At 43.8% G+C, this 21818-nt stretch overlaps 3 pseudogenes; 2 read left to right on the top strand and 1 right to left on the bottom strand.

Annotated features, from left to right (window-relative positions):
- Positions 1–4038: 4038 nt before the first annotated feature.
- Positions 4039–7546, top strand: LOC136521213 (mRNA-decapping enzyme subunit 2-like; annotated as a pseudogene).
- Positions 7547–11798: 4252 nt separating this feature from the next.
- LOC136521637 (uncharacterized) lies at positions 11799–13911 on the bottom strand (annotated as a pseudogene).
- Positions 13912–14590: 679 nt separating this feature from the next.
- On the top strand, positions 14591–18157 carry LOC136521870 (mRNA-decapping enzyme subunit 2-like; annotated as a pseudogene).
- Positions 18158–21818: the final 3661 nt, after the last annotated feature.

Below are 21818 nucleotides of genomic sequence, written 5' to 3' on the forward strand. Positions count from 1 at the left end.
TTTTGACTTGACTTATGTACATGTCATATGAGGCAAAATGTCGTATCCCCTATGTTTTGTGGTGAGCTCCGCCACTAACGAGTACTGATTATTCGCCGGCTGGGAAGCCCAAATCGAAATGATTATTCCATTCGTCGTATATCATTTTCATGAACAACTCGAAAACAAAAGAAAAATAAAACACAGATCGGATGCCGCCCAATGACCTATCGTTGATCCGTGTTTTATTTACTTTTATTTTTGCTTTTTGCTTTTGAGTTGTTCATGAGAATGATAGACGAACGAACCTCCACAGATTATCAGTAAAGCTTCGTTGTTGGAAGGATAATATACAGATGATAGCGATCGGATATGATGAAGAAGACCCATAGGATAATGTATGGAATAACGCTGCTGGTCACATATCTAAGGCTCAAGCATGTTGTGAGGCTGTCCCCAAGCCCTATAGAGGCACTATGTTAATTTTCAGTAGAAATGCTAAAAAAAAGATAAATTTTAAAAATTCACACAATTAGAAACATATGGTCTTTCATTTAGTAGACTTTAATCATAATTATCAATAATAACCATTGGATCTATTGCAATTTATGGAAAAAATTACCCACCGCACTATTTTGAAAAATACATAAAATTACCTCCTAATTTTGCATATAAATTACCTATATTTGCCATTACCAAAGATAATTAAAAATAACACCCTAAAATTGTATATAAATTATCTACATATGTCATTATAAAAAACAATTCAAAATACCCCTAAATTTGTATCTAGATTATCCACCATTACCATTATAAAAACAATGGGCTGGGTCAACTTTAAAAGCTTCTTTCCCCAGCTTGCACTGCAATAAAAGGCAACACTGTTCTATTTTGGTCAGAACAATGGGCTAAGTTAATTAACTTTAAAAGCCTCTTTTTCCCCGGCTCTTATCCTTTGCTAAAAAAGGTAAATTGTTCTATCAGGTTTTACCTAAATTAGGAAATCGGTAGGATTTTCTGTCTTCCACTTTCTCCTCGAGCTCCCAATCAATTAGAGGAAGTCCAATACATCGTTCGAGAGAGACAATGGGATGAAGAGGTGTCTAATGCTTGGCACTATTCCTAGGGCTCAACTCATTATAATAGCATAAAAGCCCTACTCTGTGCTAACTAGAACCATTCAAGACTCCCTTTTTTCCCTGGTTATGGTCCTCAAGCAACCTAGGTAAGTATAAGTTTTCTTCTGGCTCCTCATGAGAGATAGACTCAATACAAAGAATCTTCTCATAAGGAAAAATAAGGTCCTCGATGATATAGCTGCGTGATATACAATTATGTTGTGAGGAAACCAGATTTCACGTCTTCTTCGAATACTCTTTCAATCAATCATGTTGGAACACAATCCCCATCGCCTAGAATTTGAATGCCTTAGACATGATTATTGAAGCTAGAACAAACTTTGGCGGCCCCCCTTTTTGGAAGGATCATCGTTACTGCATGATAGGTCATTTGGACTACAAGAAACAAAGTGATCTTCGACAATGGCCACATTAACTTCAATGCATGGAAGACTCAGTTCAGAGAGGAACTTGGTTTGGTGTGTAAAGCCAAGGAATCTAGACAAGGTCCCCTCATTCTTTGGAGAGATAGCTATAGCTAAATCTTTTCTCTTTTATTTCTTTTTAGGCCACAATACCGTGCTCGTGGTCGCCAAGTGTAATGATGCAAACCCTTCACGCTCACCGTTGGCAAACGCGTATAGCTCATTGAGCTCGCCATCTGTCATACGTCGTGATGCACTACAACATCGTAGCATGTGGCGCTCACCGTTGCTTATCACGCTCGATGCTGCTACTTGCAATCCGCAGCAGGATACTGCCCCGCCACCTACCACGCTTGAACAACGTTGATAGCTTTGCACAACTCACATCGCTTGCCTTGCCCTCAACATTTGCCGCCATTCACAAAGTAGGAGAAAAAGAGAGACAGACGGTGAGGCCCAGTTGACCGAGCGAGATGATAAGATAAAGAAAGAGTTGGAGATAGGGCAACATAGATTCGTAGGTAAGGCAGGGATATGCCATTACTCTAGATGATTCTAGCTATAGGTTGCGTTTGGATTCAGGGGTTAAAGTTTAGTCGTGTTACATCGGACGTTCGGATGCTAACTAGGAGGACTAAACATGAGCTAATTATAAGACTAATTGCACATGAGTAGACTAATTAGCGAGACGAATCTATTAAGCCTAATCAATCCATAATTAACAAATGTTTACTGTTGCACCACGTTGTCAAATCATGGACTAATTAGACTTAATAGATTCGTCTCGCAAATTAGCCTCAATCTTTGTAATTACTTTTGTAATTAACCTATGTTTAATACTCCTAATTGGCACTCTCTCCATCCATGAAAGAATGCAATTCTCGTTTTTCGAGGAGTTAAACAGTTTGAACTTTGACTAAATTTATATAAAAAAATATTATCATTCATGATATAAAATAATTACCGTTAGATTAGTTATATAATATATTTTCATACTAAATTTTGTTTGGAGACATAAATGCTAATATTATTTACTATAAATTCGGTCAAACTTATGTTACTTTGACTGGCACGGATCCCATAATTACATTATTTCCTGGATGGAGGGAGTATCTAAATATTCGATGTGACAGTGCTAAACTTTTGTCAAAGGAAACAAACACGGTGACCAATAGTACTAAACATTGATGAGCATCAAGATTTTGCCTTAAGAGGATACGAGGGTGTTCCGTGATATGCTCTAAACCAATGTTGCTCCAGTTCAATGCATGCCTAATGATGTAGCGATAGATTTAAAAACAAAAAAGAATCGACTTTAGAAAATTGATGCGGAACTCTTTAATTTCGAGAGCCTAAATTCTTTTGGAGAGCCAATTTACATAAATATATTTGGAGTTACTCTTAGGTTCTAGTCTTTATAGATGGACTCATATGAGTGGGCTTTAACTATTTTCGTTGTCACAATGTTGAGAATGGTTGGGCTTTAACTAGCAATTTTTTTATTTTAAATAAAAAATCCATCTCTAGCCCAACCGTCCACCGGAACAAGATCCTCTACAGTTGTGCACAGCGACTCTTCTCTGCAGTCACCGCATCTCAGCTATTCGTTAGAATCCAAAGGCAAAGCTTGCAAAAACTAATCCAGCAGGCCCACACGGTTGGGTTACCAAGGCCCATCTAAGCCCAAGACACTGAAACATGTACACGAGATCATCATCTGCGAGTCGGTCCCTTCCCCTGCGCCTCTGTCTTCCTCATCACCGCAGCTCATCGCTGTTGCCGTTGCCAGTGCCGTGGCCTGCTCTTGGTGCTGCAGGGTCGACAGATGCTTTTTTTTTGGTGCTGCCATCCCTCTCCTCTCTCTCCTGCAACACCAAGCTCGCCGTTGTGGCTAGAGACTCACTGACGCAATCTTACTCTGCCGCGGCAGCCATGGCCCTGCTCCGTCAAGCGCCGACGGCCACGCGGCCCTCCAGCTTGGCACGCGCAAGCGGCCGCGGCCCTGCTCCATCGAGCGCTGGCGGCCACGCGGCCCTCCAGCTCGGCGCACACAGGCGGCCGCGGCTCTGCTCTCGATTGCACGACCGTTGCCGGCATCCTGCACAAAGCATGGTGGCGGGGAGGGGAGCGTCGGCGAGGTGGGGAACACCGACACGCGCAGCCACAGAGCCGCATCGTTCGTGGCGACGCTGCCAAGCGTCGCGGCGGCGGCTTAGTGGATGCCTCGCGCGGCGTCCTTGCTAGCAGCCCGTTAGTATAGGTTAGCTTCAGAGTTGTAGAGTCACGGTTAGATCTGAGTAGACCGTTCAGATCACGACTGCAGAGACAAGTCAATTAGAGTGACTGCGGAGGATCTCGTTCCTTCCCGTAGCCGTCTCCTTCCTCGCGTTCCTTTCGTCCGTACGCCGCCGCCGCCGCCGCCTGCCTTCCACCGCCGACAGTGCCTCAGTCCAGATCGAGCCTCCCTCTTCCCAGATCGGGTCCTACAGTCGCCGCCGCCTCCGCCGCATCCGTCACCTTCACTCCGCGTGCGCTCTCTCTCTCTCTCACCCTCTCTGTCTGCGACGACTGGGCTGGCTACCGCCGCCGCCGCCCTACGCAAGGTGCCCAGGCCTTCTCCGATCTCTTCTCCGGCGAAGAGCGCCCACCAGGTATTCCCATCCTTCTTATTTTTCCCTGTTTGCTGTGCGAAACCGAGTTCCCAAATTCACCTGAAGCTATTTGGCCATTTGATGCTTACTAACTTCTAACTAGATCCACCCCTGCTTGATGCCAAACAGCCCTATCTCTTTGTGATCCAAAAATTTGTCACAATCCAGCCTTTTGCAATCTACAAGCTGCTCACAATCAAAATCTTATCTTAAACAAACAGACGCTGATAGGGCGCGCTGGCCGGTGGCTGACGATGGCAGGCGGCGGGGGACTGAACCGGTCTTCATCGAGGGGGCAGCTGCCGCCTCAAGAGCTGCTTGACGATCTCTGCAGGTATTTCCCTAACCCCCAAACCCCATCTCTCAAGTTCTTTTTGGATTTGCTTAGATCAATCTAGAGTAAATCAATCTGAGCTGGATCACCTCTGCAGCCGGTTCATTCTGAATGTGCCCAAGGAGGAGCTGGAGTCATTCGAGCGGATCCTGTTCCTGCTGGAGCAGGCGCACTGGTTCTACGAGGACAACTCCGTCGAGCACAACCCCAACCTCAAGTCCCTCTCCTTCAAGGACTTCACCTCCCTCAGTAAGCCCGCCTGTGCATGGATGCATAGGAGATTATGGTTGGATTGGTCGCTGACGCCAGTTCCGTTGCGTTGATATGGTGGATTGGATTGGTGGTGTGTGCAGTGTTCAAGAGCTGCACTGCTCTCAGGCCCTACATCGCGCACTTGGATGATATCTACAAGGACTTCAACAACTACAAGTTCCGTGTCCCCGTGTCCGGCGCCATCATCCTAGATGACACTTATGAGAGGGTAATTTACTGTTTTTTTTGCCCCAACTATTGCATTTTAGGAGTTCCCTGATTGGGATTTGTGAATTAGGAGTCTGAATGTAGGTTGCACCAATAGCATTTTCCTTACATTTGAAATCGGTAGGCATACAGTATCCTCTGAGTTATAGTTGGCCTTATATTTTGAAGGAAAAACTGTGACTTCTGATGCTAGGATGTGGTGTTTTCACTGCAAATCTCCTATATATTTTCTTACACATACAATTTCACACGATATTCTGCAATAAAATTATAAACATACATGAATTCTAGATTTTTTTTCTGACCCTTTGGAGCTCAATTTTGTTTGGGTGGGGGTGGGGTGGGATTGTGTTGCTTCTCAAGACCAATTAACTTCTTCCCCTTCTGTACAGTGCTTGCTTGTTAAGGGATGGAAGGCTGGGGCCAGCTGGAGCTTTCCTCGTGGAAAGAGGAATAAAGATGAGGAAGATCACACATGTGCCGTTAGAGAAGTAAACTTCTGCCTGTATCATCTTCCTGCCTGCAGTTTAATTTCCTTTCTGAGTGCACCCTGCAATTTCTTTGAAGCATATTGTACTTGCAGCAATGAAATATATATTAGATACCATTCAACACCATTTGCTGCTTTTATACGATAGTATTCCCTGCTTGGTTTGAGTTTACAAATTGCAATTTTCATATCGCTAGATCTTTGAATACTTTCATCTCTTCTTCGCGGCAAATGTCTGTTTGGTTAAACATGTATACATTTCATTCGCAGAGGGCATCCTTGTGGTCTGCAGGAGCAATCTTTGTCCTTTATGCTATCAGCAAAATGTATCAATGTTAAAGATAACAAGTGAATCACCTGTCTAACATTTTTTTCCACATGAAGGAAAAAAGTTGATTAAAATATTTAGTTTGTTAAAGGCATTTCCTCTTGAATAGTAGAGTGGGTTTTCATACGATAAAGCCAATACTTTGCATGAGGTACTCGAAGATCCGTGTTGATAATATTTCATCCTTTCTCCAATCTGGAGCACTTCTAATGCTTATATTCGTTAGTTCCTCCTGTTCAGCATATAGTAGTTTTTTGCTAACTAACATCTACTTGAATAACAATGCAGGTTCTAGAGGAAACTGGGTGTGATGTTTCTACATTTTTAAATTTGGATGATTACATTGAAGTTTCAATTGGACAACAAAGGGTTCGTCTCTACATCATAACAGGGGTTAAAAGAGATACTGTGTTTGCACCTCAAACCAAGAAGGAAATCAGTGTATGCGTAGTTCTGAATCTTGTTCGCATCGCTTTTATTGGCAGTGATGCACCTTTACTTTGCAAGGCTTATTGCTGCTCTCCTTGGCCGATTGTCCTTCATTGTACCTTTTCTGTTTCTGTTGTTTTCTTTTCCCTTTTAAAAAGGTATGAAATGATCCACTGAGCTATCTTCCTCTGCAAATTTGTTAGGAAATCTCATGGCACAGAATTGATGAACTCTTACCAGCTAGTGATGACGCAGTATCTCGGGCAGTGAATGGAATGAAGCTGTACATGGTTGCTCCATTTTTGACGTAAGTACCTTGTGATCCACGTTCTACTTTATTTGTTGGGGGAAGATGCTGTTATGGGGGCATTGCCATTATTATAGATGCTCTCAAAAAAGAAGGAAACCAAAAATGTGCTTTTTTTATTATGTGGCTTGATCTACTTCTAATTATCCAAAGCGTAAAATTGTTGCTTAAACATTGTTGTCTCCTGCCTTGTTCTCTTTCCAGGGGTCTTAAGGCTTGGATTGCCACGCATCCTCCACCACTGCATCAGAAACCAGAGACATCTGCTAGAGGTTTCTTCTGCTCCCCTTTAGGGCACGTTCGGTTTCCAGGTATTCAAGGCCTGGAACGGATCCGGCCAGGAATACTATTGAATTTTATACGGCCATGCATCAGCATCACCAGGATACGTTCCGGCCAGGAATGGCCTCAACCGAACGGGCCCTTACCCATTCTGGCCAAGATTACAAAAATGGAAAAAAAAACTTTGAATTATTCGTAATAGTTCTTGCTACAAATTCGCCTAGTTTTGATGTCAGATGTCAGTCAGTTGACGTCTTACTTCAGACTAGCCTAGGTTTTCTCCCTAAAGTCGTGGCATTCATTTGGTTATTATGTGGTGTCCGACAGGTACTGTGTGGAAGGCGAAGAATTCGTCAAGTGGCAGTACCCCAGTGGAGAACCCTGTTGCTAAAGCAGGATCTGACGTGCAGGCGCATCATGTTGACAACCGCCCCGGTCGCAGCTTCAGAAACTTCAGGTTTGACACGGCAAGCATCCTGCAGTCCATGGAGGCTTCCTTCCAACGCACCTAGGATTCTGATGAAGCATGATGAACCCTGCATCCTTGATGTGTATAAACTGAGGACCAGCGCTATCGGTGTTGTCAATCTGTCTTGGTTTCGTCTCTCTCACTCGTTCCTTGCACCTGTAATCTTCCACAGCAACAGATGTTTCGTCTTGCACGTGGAGTGTGGTATATATATGTGGTGTCCTGCCAGACGGTTGAATCTGATTTTTTTCTGCTGCCCGGTTTCGTGGTGGTTGTCCATAAAGTTCTTTTTTTTGAGAAACCGGGAAAACTATATTACATAAATTTCTTAATGTTTACACCAAATCTTACAAAGACCTTCTCAAGAAAAATGAAACTACAATCCAGTCCTTGCAAGATCATGGTCCCCCGGTTGACCTCGTCGCCGGTGGTCGGAGCAATCTGCAGCTTGAAGCCGACCCCCTTCCGGACGATAGCTCTTCACAATTTTTTGGATGCCACCATGAGTCGCATATCGAGAGCATCGACATGCTGTAAGCTCATTGAACGTCAGGCCGGTAAAACAAGGAATCTGGCACCTCAAAGGCCACCAGTAGCCCTGACTCACCGGAGAAAGATACAACCCGAAGGGAAGCAAAACCACCAAAGAAGGTGGGATCCAAACCCAACCCGGTTTCTCTACAAGTTGGTAGACAAACCTTCCAAAATTTCTCCATATATCCATTGCCATATTCTGGATTACAGGTACAGCACTATCATTGGCACCATGGGCACCAAGAAAATCACAGAAACCAAACACCAATGCAGAAGATAAAATCGATGACATACCCATCGATGTTGAGATCCTCGCAAAAGATATCACCATCAATCACCACATGCACCTCAGACAGCACCAGGACTCGCCCATCACGAACACAGGCAATAGTAGAGAAACTCTGGAAGGGACAAAAGTTTACCGACGACATCTCCACCGGTAAAAAATCCAAAGGTAAAACTACTCTGATCCGCCGTTCCCCAAGCACATCGGCGCCAAAAAGGCCACCGACGGCGAGGAAAAGCAGTGAATCCGGCGGAGAGTCGAGAAATCGCCGGCACGTCGCCTCTCTCTACTGTTGGGGAACAGACGCTTCGGCTGGTCATGTCCCAGCTTGTTTCAACTTATTCTCCCTCACAGAACACTATTAAATCATCCAAAATCAGCCGAGCTACAGTGCCCGAGTGTACCAGCCGAACACAGTGAAAGCTGCAAGATGTGTCTCAGTTTGGCACTCGAAGGGAGCTAGGTGGTGTCTTTTTTTTTTTTTTTTTTGCCATGGCAGCGTCGTCGCGTCGTCTCTAAGGAATCCCGCGGTTTCTCCAGGTAGTTTGTTTAATAGCGTTATGCCACTACTCAATTGCAATGGTTTTGTGCCATCATAGTGTAGCTTCTCCAAAAAAGATGTCAATTAACTTCGAGGAGTATACTAGTTGGTTGTGCAGTGGCCGTTAGAGATTCTGTGGTCCATTGTCAGCTATATAGTTCATACTAGTATAACTCTCACAGTCTCGCTATACTTGTTAACAGAGACATGATACCCATCAGAATTCTTATATGATTATATCCTGATTGAATTTAGTGGCATATCTGAGATAGAGTAAAGTCCAATTCAATTTGGCCTCTGAACTTATCGCTGAATTTAAAAGACATCTTTGAACTCGAATATCGGACAATTTATTACCCCCGCCCTTAATTTTAAAATTAAGATAAATTATTCTACTTAAATAGTTTAGAGTGATTTCGATGGTGGTTTTGGCTGATGTGGCATGTGGGACCCACATATCTTCAATTTTTTAGTCATGCTATCTTTTATTAAATATTTAGGTTCCTAAATAATTCCAAATGAAAAAAAAATCAACTAGAAATTTTTAGAGCTCTTTAAGCACTAAAAATTTTGTATAGAGCGTGTCTCCATCCCACTGAGAATTTTAAAATTTTGAATTTCATAAGTAGAGAACTTAAGACTAGTACACTGGGGTTTGAAGTTTTGGCAGTATTCTATGAGGATTCAAGTAGTGTTGAATTGCTCGATTCAGTTGGAATCAGAATGATTGATTGCATGAATGTTGCTTTGTTGGATATTCTTTTGCAGAAGCTCTCTGTCCTAAAATATAAAGAATTTAAGTCTGTCCTAAGTTAAACTATGTAAAATTTGATCAAATTTATAGAGAAAAGTATTAATATCTATCATATCAAAGATGTAAATTATGAAAAAAATAATTTGTAATGTGTCAATAATACCAATTTAATGTCATAACTATTATTCTTTTTTCTTATTTTGGTCAAACTTAACACAATTTGACTTAGGACAGACTTGAATCCCTTGTATTTCAGGACAGATGGAGTATAAGTTTGTAAAAAAAAAGGCCAATAAATGTGGTACTATCAATCGGTCCATTTGGCTTCAAAGTATCACTGTACTAATTCTGATGACCTTGCCTGCAGTGAACTCCAATGTTGAACGGGATGTAAGAAAAATCCAGCCCGAAAGCGACCCAGCTAGCGGTTTTGCATAAAAGAAAAAAGAAAACAAAAATAAGAGGCGGTCATCAAGAAAGCAAATCCACTGCAGTACGGTGGAGAAGGGGAAAAAAAATCAGTTAGAATGGTTCTCTTGGAGTAGCCATAGGTTGGGAGCAAGGGGCACAGGATCGGAGTAGAAGACAACATGCCTTTGGGCCGTGTCATATTAAGATTCCAGTGTTTACACTATGTACCTAAGGATCCCTTCCTACTCTCTCTCTCTCTCTCTCTCTCTCTCTCTAATCATTTTTATATACATATACGTTTCCGCCAAATTAAGTGTACAAAGCTTGTTCGGTTCGACTTGTCTCGCTTGTTTCAGTTTATTCTCTCTCACAGAACACTATTGAATCAGCTGAAACCAGCCAGAACCAGCCGATACACAGTAGTTTTGTGTACCAGCCGAACAGAAGCTGTCAGTTTCCTCTTGAAATATATATGCAACACTCCCGGTGGGCTTGTCGTTGAGCCTAGTGAAGCGGTGAGCACTCTGGATGACCTGCGGGGAGGCTTGTTTCGTCGGCGTTGCGAGCAGCCCCTACCTCTGCTCTATGGCCCCAACATCCCCATGCACTACAAGAACGTACACTCGACAACGAAGCAAAATCTATATCTTGCTGGCAGACGTATACATCCATCGATCTTGCAGACTTTCGTGCATGAAATCAACTAGCTAGTAACTTGTGTTCAGGGAATTGGCAAGGATCTGTTTAGTTTTGGATGTAATTAACAGGCTGTTGTTGTCTTGAGCGCTTGCACTGTTGAGGCTGAATGGCTGATGTCGATCGTTGCCATGATCACCACCTACTAGTTCTCCCTGTTCGATCTGGGTCAAGTTCGTTTTAGGCTCTTCTTGAGGTGTTTCCTTAGTTTCGTTCTCCTTGTTGTCATTCCGGAGCCTTGGCTGGCGACCGACTCTACGACTCAACCTTGGCGCAGTCTAATCAAAATTCCAACTCTACGTGACACAGGTTTTATAACTTGTGTGATAATAAGTAGTAGTAGAACTCTCTATATGTCAACAAAAAGTTATCAAAAGAAGCCCATGGACCCTATTCAATAGCCCTTCTCTTCCCCTCCGGGCTGTAGGAAAGTTATCACAAATAAATTGCAGCCAAGGTCTGTGCATCTAATACCTTTGATCGGGCACCAAATCTTCCCCAAAGTCTGAGCAATGCCGTTTGCATGGCCTGGTTTCTCCGCGGATAGCTTCCCCACCACATGGAGTTCTTTATCCTTGAAGGTGGCTGGCCCTGAGGACATAGTCAGGAACATTCCCCACACGGCCGTGCAGCCCGATATGCGCCGGCTTGGAGCCACCACAAGATAAGCCAGGTGCAGCCTAACCTTTTTTTTTTTTTTTTTGAGATCCGCCTAATCTTTTTCTTGCCCAGTTTAAGAACCTGCGTAGAATGCCATGTCGGGGCAAAAAAACAACCCTGGGTTGTCGACAGAGAAACTGTCCTGCTTCAAAGAGTCCATCCTGATAAAGAGTTTCAAGATTATTCTTTTAAGAATCTTCATACGACAGTCTAATTTTATGGTATTCCTTCATTTGTGAGATCCACAAAACACCTAGAGAATCTGCTATATGAGGTTGGTGCCATTTAATTTAGACCCGATTTCACCAAATCACCGGCCGACATCTATCGGGTTTTTGAGCAATTTTTGTATGTTCAAGCCAAACTTGACATCACCAAGGAGGCGGTCGATAGAGTCCAGGTTGAAAGTCTCAAGCAACACAGTGCGAGATGAACCTCCCCACCCGACTCGTCTGGATCAAATCCCTCAACAAGAGCTCAACAGGGATTTGCTCCTGACGAGTCAACGAGAGGCTTATAGGCAGAGCGTGGTTGACACAGATTCCGCGCAGTTGTAAACCGACTACGTTACCGGCTGCCCATCAAACAGGCAACTGTTTCCACATTCTAACATTAGACCATTGATGTCGAATACTTTCGGCGAACCATTTCACGTCGTAACACATTGTCTTTAATACACATCCCTGAGGGGTGCCTACCAAGTATACAATCACAAAACCATTTTCCACAATGTGCCCTGAAACACACATACATTCTGCATTTCACCCCAAATGGTACCCTACAAACTGCAGAATAATGGGTTTTGACCCTACTAACAACTACAATCGAAAGCTCCGGTATCTGTTTGATCGTCATCCCCTGGATCCTTCTTGGCACGTGCAACTTCATAGCATCTGGCTTTGTCATCATCAGTCAAGTAAAGAGCTGAGTAGAACAGAATGATCTTGTGATGGCCAGCTATGATGGAGGGCTCACTGAAGGTCTGATCCTCGCAGGCATGCTGCTGAACTCACTGTTTGTAGCCAGTGGATGGTAGAAAGTGCGGTGCGGTGTTATGGACATCTTATTCATCGAATACTCAATGTCATCGTCATCGTTAAAATCTATTTCAAAGTGATCATCCAAGCTGCCCACATTCATTCCGGGTGCGTCAATGTCGGCAAGCTCGTCGTCGTCCACGTCGCTGTTGTTGTTACTGTATGTCGTCTTGACCAAGGACCAGAACTCAAAATTTGGGCGTATATATCTGCAAGGATACAATGGATCATCAGGCAGGAAACACTAATATACTACCTCCGTCCCCCAAAAGAATGCAATTCTAGCACAAGTGTCACGTTTTAGTACCTTAAGTTTGATCAATTATAGATAAAAAAATATCCATGTTTATGATACCAAATAAATACCATCAGATTAATTATGAAATGTATTTTTTATAATAAATGAATTTAAAGACATAACTATGAATATTATTTACTAAAAACTTGGTCAAACGTGAACCATTTTTTGTGGCACGCAACCCATAGTTGCATTCTTTTCAGGACAGGAGGTAGTACACTAATTACAAGGACAATTAGCTTCTGAATTAAAACACCATTCTGCCGATGCTGGTTGAGCTCATAATAAGGAGAAAAAAGAGGACCCAGCAATAGGAATTAAAATTTCTAGCAATTTCTGGTATAGATGTTATAGCAATGGTATGACAACAGTTTTATAAAGTTCAGGATTGAATGATATGCAAATAACCTATCCTCCAAGAGCACGCACTAGAAGTAGAACATAATGACACTACAACTGGCTAAAAAGGCACTCTTATTGATATTCAAACCTGTCAGACTCTTTAAGCAGATATGGGTCAAATGGGAAGAACATGTCAAGCCTATTAAGTCCTCCAAATGCCTTCGATAGATCAGATTCAACTGCATCTTCATGTGTTGAATTCACAGATGCATGGAACAGACTTGCAGCCCTAGCCTGTCTCAAGAACTCAATCACTATTGAAGGCAAGCACACCTATAGCATCAAAAGGCATACCAGTTACCACTATGTATTTATATAAAGGCAAAACACAAGTGCGTGGCTGCTAAAAGATACAGTGAAAGTGGTAGGGAGTGTGATCCAGACCTTTAATGGCTCCAATGGGTGGGCCAAGATATTCTTGGATTCGCATTTGAAAAAGTTGTAGTTTAAGATTTGGGTAGTCCATAATAGATCTTAACCGAAAGCATAGGACATACATCACAGCCTGCAGGTTAAGAAACATGGCAGATAAAACATTCAGAAAGCATATGATGCTAGAACAGGAACAGGGGTGATTGAGTAATAACATGCATTTGACCAACTTCTTCTCTTGCTTAGTTAAATATACATAAAGAATATGGCATAACAAACCTGGCAGCTAGCATAAAATAGTTGATGTTTTATAGGATTGGCTGTCACCCCTTTGTCCAGCTGACAGCCACAATAGTCCCCACACCACTCCACTAACCTAAGCACATAACGTAACATAAATCTCAGATGTACAAATGCATAAAATGTAGATACTGTGTGAGGTGTTCAAAACAAAAATTTTGCAAGTTCAGAGTGTAGCCACCTTTTGAGTACAGCAACAACTTTATTTACGGAAATGAACCTTGCCCGGGACAGATAGCTTCCAACATATGAAACTGCAGACATTCTGCACATAGAGAAACAAATGTGGTCATTGGCATTTCTTTAATCGTCAATTCACACAGGTTGTGTATTAGGTTAGCAACAAATCGATCTCAGAACAAAATATGCTAGTTATTTCGATCACTGAATCTCCTCCAATGATTATATTTGTAAGCCCAGACCTTTTTACCACAGTGCAGTAAACTTTAGTGAAGATAGTATGTCCATAGTTATTGTGGCGTCGCCATATCGTCGCCATAATCGCCGTGGCGGTTTTATGGCTCTCGCCACGGCGACGCCACGGCTCCGGCGTGTATGGCGTCCGCCATAGCGCCGTGGCGTCCCCGTGGCGCCGATATGGCGTCCTGTGGCGCCGTAGTGCGGCTGTGGCGGGCGCCCTACACGCCGAGTGTAGGGTACAGCCGGGCCCAGGCACAAATAGAGGAACCCCCCCCGCGCCTGGAAACGCCCTGCCGCCGCAATCTCCCCGCCCCGCCGCCGCAAATCTCCTCGCCCCGCCCTCCGCCGGCCCGAGCCGCTGCCGCCTCGGAGTCGGCCTCGCCCGTCCTCCGTCGGCCGCCGTCCGTAGGCCTCCCCCGCCCTCCCGATCCGCCCATCCTCTGTTCCTCTGTTCCCGCCTGGAGCCGCCTCCGATCCGAGCCCAAGCCGCCGCCGCCTGGAGTCGGCCTCGCCCGCCCTCCGTCGGCCGCCGTCCGGCGGCCTCCCCCGCCCTCCCGATCCGCCGGCCTCTGTTCCTCTGTCAGATCGAGCCTCCCTCTTCCCAGATCGGGTCCTACAGTCGCCGCCGCCTCCGCCGCATCCGTCACCTTCACTCCGCGTGCGCTCTCTCTCTCTCTCACCCTCTCTGTCTGCGACGACTGGGCTGGCTACCGCCGCCGCCGCCCTACGCAAGGTGCCCAGGCCTTCTCCGATCTCTTCTCCGGCGAAGAGCGCCCACCAGGTATTCCCATCCTTCTTATTTTTCCCTGTTTGCTGTGCGAAACCGAGTTCCCAAATTCACCTGAAGCTATTTGGCCATTTGATGCTTACTAACTTCTAACTAGATCCACCCCTGCTTGATGCCAAACAGCCCTATCTCTTTGTGATCCAAAAATTTGTCACAATCCAGCCTTTTGCAATCTACAAGCTGCTCACAATCAAAATCTTATCTTAAACAAACAGACGCTGATAGGGCGCGCTGGCCGGTGGCTGACGATGGCAGGCGGCGGGGGACTGAACCGGTCTTCATCGAGGGGGCAGCTGCCGCCTCAAGAGCTGCTTGACGATCTCTGCAGGTATTTCCCTAACCCCCAAACCCCATCTCTCAAGTTCTTTTTGGATTTGCTTAGATCAATCTAGAGTAAATCAATCTGAGCTGGATCACCTCTGCAGCCGGTTCATTCTGAATGTGCCCAAGGAGGAGCTGGAGTCATTCGAGCGGATCCTGTTCCTGCTGGAGCAGGCGCACTGGTTCTACGAGGACAACTCCGTCGAGCACAACCCCAACCTCAAGTCCCTCTCCTTCAAGGACTTCACCTCCCTCAGTAAGCCCGCCTGTGCATGGATGCATAGGAGATTATGGTTGGATTGGTCGCTGACGCCAGTTCCGTTGCGTTGATATGGTGGATTGGATTGGTGGTGTGTGCAGTGTTCAAGAGCTGCACTGCTCTCAGGCCCTACATCGCGCACTTGGATGATATCTACAAGGACTTCAACAACTACAAGTTCCGTGTCCCCGTGTCCGGCGCCATCATCCTAGATGACACTTATGAGAGGGTAATTTACTGTTTTTTTTGCCCCAACTATTGCATTTTAGGAGTTCCCTGATTGGGATTTGTGAATTAGGAGTCTGAATGTAGGTTGCACCAATAGCATTTTCCTTACATTTGAAATCGGTAGGCATACAGTATCCTCTGAGTTATAGTTGGCCTTATATTTTGAAGGAAAAACTGTGACTTCTGATGCTAGGATGTGGTGTTTTCACTGCAAATCTCCTATATATTTTCTTACACATACAATTTCACACGATATTCTGCAATAAAATTATAAACATACATGAATTCTAGATTTTTTTTCTGACCCTTTGGAGCTCAATTTTGTTTGGGTGGGGGTGGGGTGGGATTGTGTTGCTTCTCAAGACCAATTAACTTCTTCCCCTTCTGTACAGTGCTTGCTTGTTAAGGGATGGAAGGCTGGGGCCAGCTGGAGCTTTCCTCGTGGAAAGAGGAATAAAGATGAGGAAGATCACACATGTGCCGTTAGAGAAGTAAACTTCTGCCTGTATCATCTTCCTGCCTGCAGTTTAATTTCCTTTCTGAGTGCACCCTGCAATTTCTTTGAAGCATATTGTACTTGCAGCAATGAAATATATATTAGATACCATTCAACACCATTTGCTGCTTTTATACGATAGTATTCCCTGCTTGGTTTGAGTTTACAAATTGCAATTTTCATATCGCTAGATCTTTGAATACTTTCATCTCTTCTTCGCGGCAAATGTCTGTTTGGTTAAACATGTATACATTTCATTCGCAGAGGGCATCCTTGTGGTCTGCAGGAGCAATCTTTGTCCTTTATGCTATCAGCAAAATGTATCAATGTTAAAGATAACAAGTGAATCACCTGTCTAACATTTTTTTCCACATGAAGGAAAAAAGTTGATTAAAATATTTAGTTTGTTAAAGGCATTTCCTCTTGAATAGTAGAGTGGGTTTTCATACGATAAAGCCAATACTTTGCATGAGGTACTCGAAGATCCGTGTTGATAATATTTCATCCTTTCTCCAATCTGGAGCACTTCTAATGCTTATATTCGTTAGTTCCTCCTGTTCAGCATATAGTAGTTTTTTGCTAACTAACATCTACTTGAATAACAATGCAGGTTCTAGAGGAAACTGGGTGTGATGTTTCTACATTTTTAAATTTGGATGATTACATTGAAGTTTCAATTGGACAACAAAGGGTTCGTCTCTACATCATAACAGGGGTTAAAAGAGATACTGTGTTTGCACCTCAAACCAAGAAGGAAATCAGTGTATGCGTAGTTCTGAATCTTGTTCGCATCGCTTTTATTGGCAGTGATGCACCTTTACTTTGCAAGGCTTATTGCTGCTCTCCTTGGCCGATTGTCCTTCATTGTACCTTTTCTGTTTCTGTTGTTTTCTTTTCCCTTTTAAAAAGGTATGAAATGATCCACTGAGCTATCTTCCTCTGCAAATTTGTTAGGAAATCTCATGGCACAGAATTGATGAACTCTTACCAGCTAGTGATGACGCAGTATCTCGGGCAGTGAATGGAATGAAGCTGTACATGGTTGCTCCATTTTTGACGTAAGTACCTTGTGATCCACGTTCTACTTTATTTGTTGGGGGAAGATGCTGTTATGGGGGCATTGCCATTATTATAGATGCTCTCAAAAAAGAAGGAAACCAAAAATGTGCTTTTTTTATTATGTGGCTTGATCTACTTCTAATTATCCAAAGCGTAAAATTGTTGCTTAAACATTGTTGTCTCCTGCCTTGTTCTCTTTCCAGGGGTCTTAAGGCTTGGATTGCCACGCATCCTCCACCACTGCATCAGAAACCAGAGACATCTGCTAGAGGTTTCTTCTGCTCCCCTTTAGGGCACGTTCGGTTTCCAGGTATTCAAGGCCTGGAACGGATCCGGCCAGGAATACTATTGAATTTTATACGGCCATGCATCAGCATCACCAGGATACGTTCCGGCCAGGAATGGCCTCAACCGAACGGGCCCTTACCCATTCTGGCCAAGATTACAAAAATGGAAAAAAAAACTTTGAATTATTCGTAATAGTTCTTGCTACAAATTCGCCTAGTTTTGATGTCAGATGTCAGTCAGTTGACGTCTTACTTCAGACTAGCCTAGGTTTTCTCCCTAAAGTCGTGGCATTCATTTGGTTATTATGTGGTGTCCGACAGGTACTGTGTGGAAGGCGAAGAATTCGTCAAGTGGCAGTACCCCAGTGGAGAACCCTGTTGCTAAAGCAGGATCTGACGTGCAGGCGCATCATGTTGACAACCGCCCCGGTCGCAGCTTCAGAAACTTCAGGTTTGACACGGCAAGCATCCTGCAGTCCATGGAGGCTTCCTTCCAACGCACCTAGGATTCTGATGAAGCATGATGAACCCTGCATCCTTGATGTGTATAAACTGAGGACCAGCGCTATCGGTGTTGTCAATCTGTCTTGGTTTCGTCTCTCTCACTCGTTCCTTGCACCTGTAATCTTCCACAGCAACAGATGTTTCGTCTTGCACGTGGAGTGTGGTATATATATGTGGTGTCCTGCCAGACGGTTGAATCTGATTTTTTTCTGCTGCCCGGTTTCGTGGTGGTTGTCCATAAAGTTCTTTTTTTTGAGAAACCGGGAAAACTATATTACATAAATTTCTTAATGTTTACACCAAATCTTACAAAGACCTTCTCAAGAAAAATGAAACTACAATCCAGTCCTTGCAAGATCATGGTCCCCCGGTTGACCTCGTCGCCGGTGGTCGGAGCAATCTGCAGCTTGAAGCCGACCCCCTTCCGGACGATAGCTCTTCACAATTTTTTGGATGCCACCATGAGTCGCATATCGAGAGCATCGACATGCTGTAAGCTCATTGAACGTCAGGCCGGTAAAACAAGGAATCTGGCACCTCAAAGGCCACCAGTAGCCCTGACTCACCGGAGAAAGATACAACCCGAAGGGAAGCAAAACCACCAAAGAAGGTGGGATCCAAACCCAACCCGGTTTCTCTACAAGTTGGTAGACAAACCTTCCAAAATTTCTCCATATATCCATTGCCATATTCTGGATTACAGGTACAGCACTATCATTGGCACCATGGGCACCAAGAAAATCACAGAAACCAAACACCAATGCAGAAGATAAAATCGATGACATACCCATCGATGTTGAGATCCTCGCAAAAGATATCACCATCAATCACCACATGCACCTCAGACAGCACCAGGACTCGCCCATCACGAACACAGGCAATAGTAGAGAAACTCTGGAAGGGACAAAAGTTTACCGACGACATCTCCACCGGTAAAAAATCCAAAGGTAAAACTACTCTGATCCGCCGTTCCCCAAGCACATCGGCGCCAAAAAGGCCACCGACGGCGAGGAAAAGCAGTGAATCCGGCGGAGAGTCGAGAAATCGCCGGCACGTCGCCTCTCTCTACTGTTGGGGAACAGACGCTTCGGCTGGTCATGTCCCAGCTTGTTTCAACTTATTCTCCCTCACAGAACACTATTAAATCATCCAAAATCAGCCGAGCTACAGTGCCCGAGTGTACCAGCCGAACACAGTGAAAGCTGCAAGATGTGTCTCAGTTTGGCACTCGAAGGGAGCTAGGTGGTGTCTTTTTTTTTTTTTTTTTTTGCCATGGCAGCGTCGTCGCGTCGTCTCTAAGGAATCCCGCGGTTTCTCCAGGTAGTTTGTTTAATAGCGTTATGCCACTACTCAATTGCAATGGTTTTGTGCCATCATAGTGTAGCTTCTCCAAAAAAGATGTCAATTAACTTCGAGGAGTATACTAGTTGGTTGTGCAGTGGCCGTTAGAGATTCTGTGGTCCATTGTCAGCTATATAGTTCATACTAGTATAACTCTCACAGTCTCGCTATACTTGTTAACAGAGACATGATACCCATCAGAATTCTTATATGATTATATCCTGATTGAATTTAGTGGCATATCTGAGATAGAGTAAAGTCCAATTCAATTTGGCCTCTGAACTTATCGCTGAATTTAAAAGACATCTTTGAACTCGAATATCGGACAATTTATACCCCCGCCCTTAATTTTAAAATTAAGATAAATTATTCTACTTAAATAGTTTAGAGTGATTTCGATGGTGGTTTTGGCTGATGTGGCATGTGGGACCCACATATCTTCAATTTTTTAGTCATGCTATCTTTTATTAAATATTTAGGTTCCTAAATAATTCCAAATGAAAAAAAAATCAACTAGAAATTTTTAGAGCTCTTTAAGCACTAAAAATTTTGTATAGAGCGTGTCTCCATCCCACTGAGAATTTTAAAATTTTGAATTTCATAAGTAGAGAACTTAAGACTAGTACACTGGGGTTTGAAGTTTTGGCAGTATTCTATGAGGATTCAAGTAGTGTTGAATTGCTCGATTCAGTTGGAATCAGAATGATTGATTGCATGAATGTTGCTTTGTTGGATATTCTTTTGCAGAAGCTCTCTGTCCTAAAATATAAAGAATTTAAGTCTGTCCTAAGTTAAACTATGTAAAATTTGATCAAATTTATAGAGAAAAGTATTAATATCTATCATATCAAAGATGTAAATTATGAAAAAAATAATTTGTAATGTGTCAATAATACCAATTTAATGTCATAACTATTATTCTTTTTTCTTATTTTGGTCAAACTTAACACAATTTGACTTAGGACAGACTTGAATCCCTTGTATTTCAGGACAGATGGAGTATAAGTTTGTAAAAAAAAGGCCAATAAATGTGGTACTATCAATCGGTCCATTTGGCTTCAAAGTATCACTGTACTAATTCTGATGACCTTGCCTGCAGTGAACTCCAATGTTGAACGGGATGTAAGAAAAATCCAGCCCGAAAGCGACCCAGCTAGCGGTTTTGCATAAAAGAAAAAAGAAAACAAAAATAAGAGGCGGTCATCAAGAAAGCAAATCCACTGCAGTACGGTGGAGAAGGGGAAAAAAATCAGTTAGAATGGTTCTCTTGGAGTAGCCATAGGTTGGGAGCAAGGGGCACAGGATCGGAGTAGAAGACAACATGCCTTTGGGCCGTGTCATATTAAGATTCCAGTGTTTACACTATGTACCTAAGGATCCCTTCCTACTCTCTCTCTCTCTCTCTCTCTCTCTCTCTAATCATTTTTATATACATATACGTTTCCGCCAAATTAAGTGTACAAAGCTTGTTCGGTTCGACTTGTCTCGCTTGTTTCAGTTTATTCTCTCTCACAGAACACTATTGAATCAGCTGAAACCAGCCAGAACCAGCCGATACACAGTAGTTTTGTGTACCAGCCGAACAGAAGCTGTCAGTTTCCTCTTGAAATATATATGCAACACTCCCGGTGGGCTTGTCGTTGAGCCTAGTGAAGCGGTGAGCACTCTGGATGACCTGCGGGGAGGCTTGTTTCGTCGGCGTTGCGAGCAGCCCCTACCTCTGCTCTATGGCCCCAACATCCCCATGCACTACAAGAACGTACACTCGACAACGAAGCAAAATCTATATCTTGCTGGCAGACGTATACATCCATCGATCTTGCAGACTTTCGTGCATGAAATCAACTAGCTAGTAACTTGTGTTCAGGGAATTGGCAAGGATCTGTTTAGTTTTGGATGTAATTAACAGGCTGTTGTTGTCTTGAGCGCTTGCACTGTTGAGGCTGAATGGCTGATGTCGATCGTTGCCATGATCACCACCTACTAGTTCTCCCTGTTCGATCTGGGTCAAGTTCGTTTTAGGCTCTTCTTGAGGTGTTTCCTTAGTTTCGTTCTCCTTGTTGTCATTCCGGAGCCTTGGCTGGCGACCGACTCTACGACTCAACCTTGGCGCAGTCTAATCAAAATTCCAACTCTACGTGACACAGGTTTTATAACTTGTGTGATAATAAGTAGTAGTAGAACTCTCTATATGTCAACAAAAAGTTATCAAAAAGAAGCCCATGGACCCTATTCAATAGCCCTTCTCTTCCCCTCCGGGCTGTAGGAAAGTTATCACAAATAAATTGCAGCCAAGGTCTGTGCATCTAATACCTTTGATCGGGCACCAAATCTTCCCCAAAGTCTGAGCAATGCCGTTTGCATGGCCTGGTTTCTCCGCGGATAGCTTCCCCACCACATGGAGTTCTTTATCCTTGAAGGTGGCTGGCCCTGAGGACATAGTCAGGAACATTCCCCACACGGCCGTGCAGCCCGATATGCGCCGGCTTGGAGCCACCACAAGATAAGCCAGGTGCAGCCTAACCTTTTTTTT

This window comes from Miscanthus floridulus, chromosome 18 (assembly GCF_019320115.1).
Source record: "Miscanthus floridulus cultivar M001 chromosome 18, ASM1932011v1, whole genome shotgun sequence".
Taxonomy (NCBI): Eukaryota; Viridiplantae; Streptophyta; class Magnoliopsida; order Poales; family Poaceae; genus Miscanthus; species Miscanthus floridulus.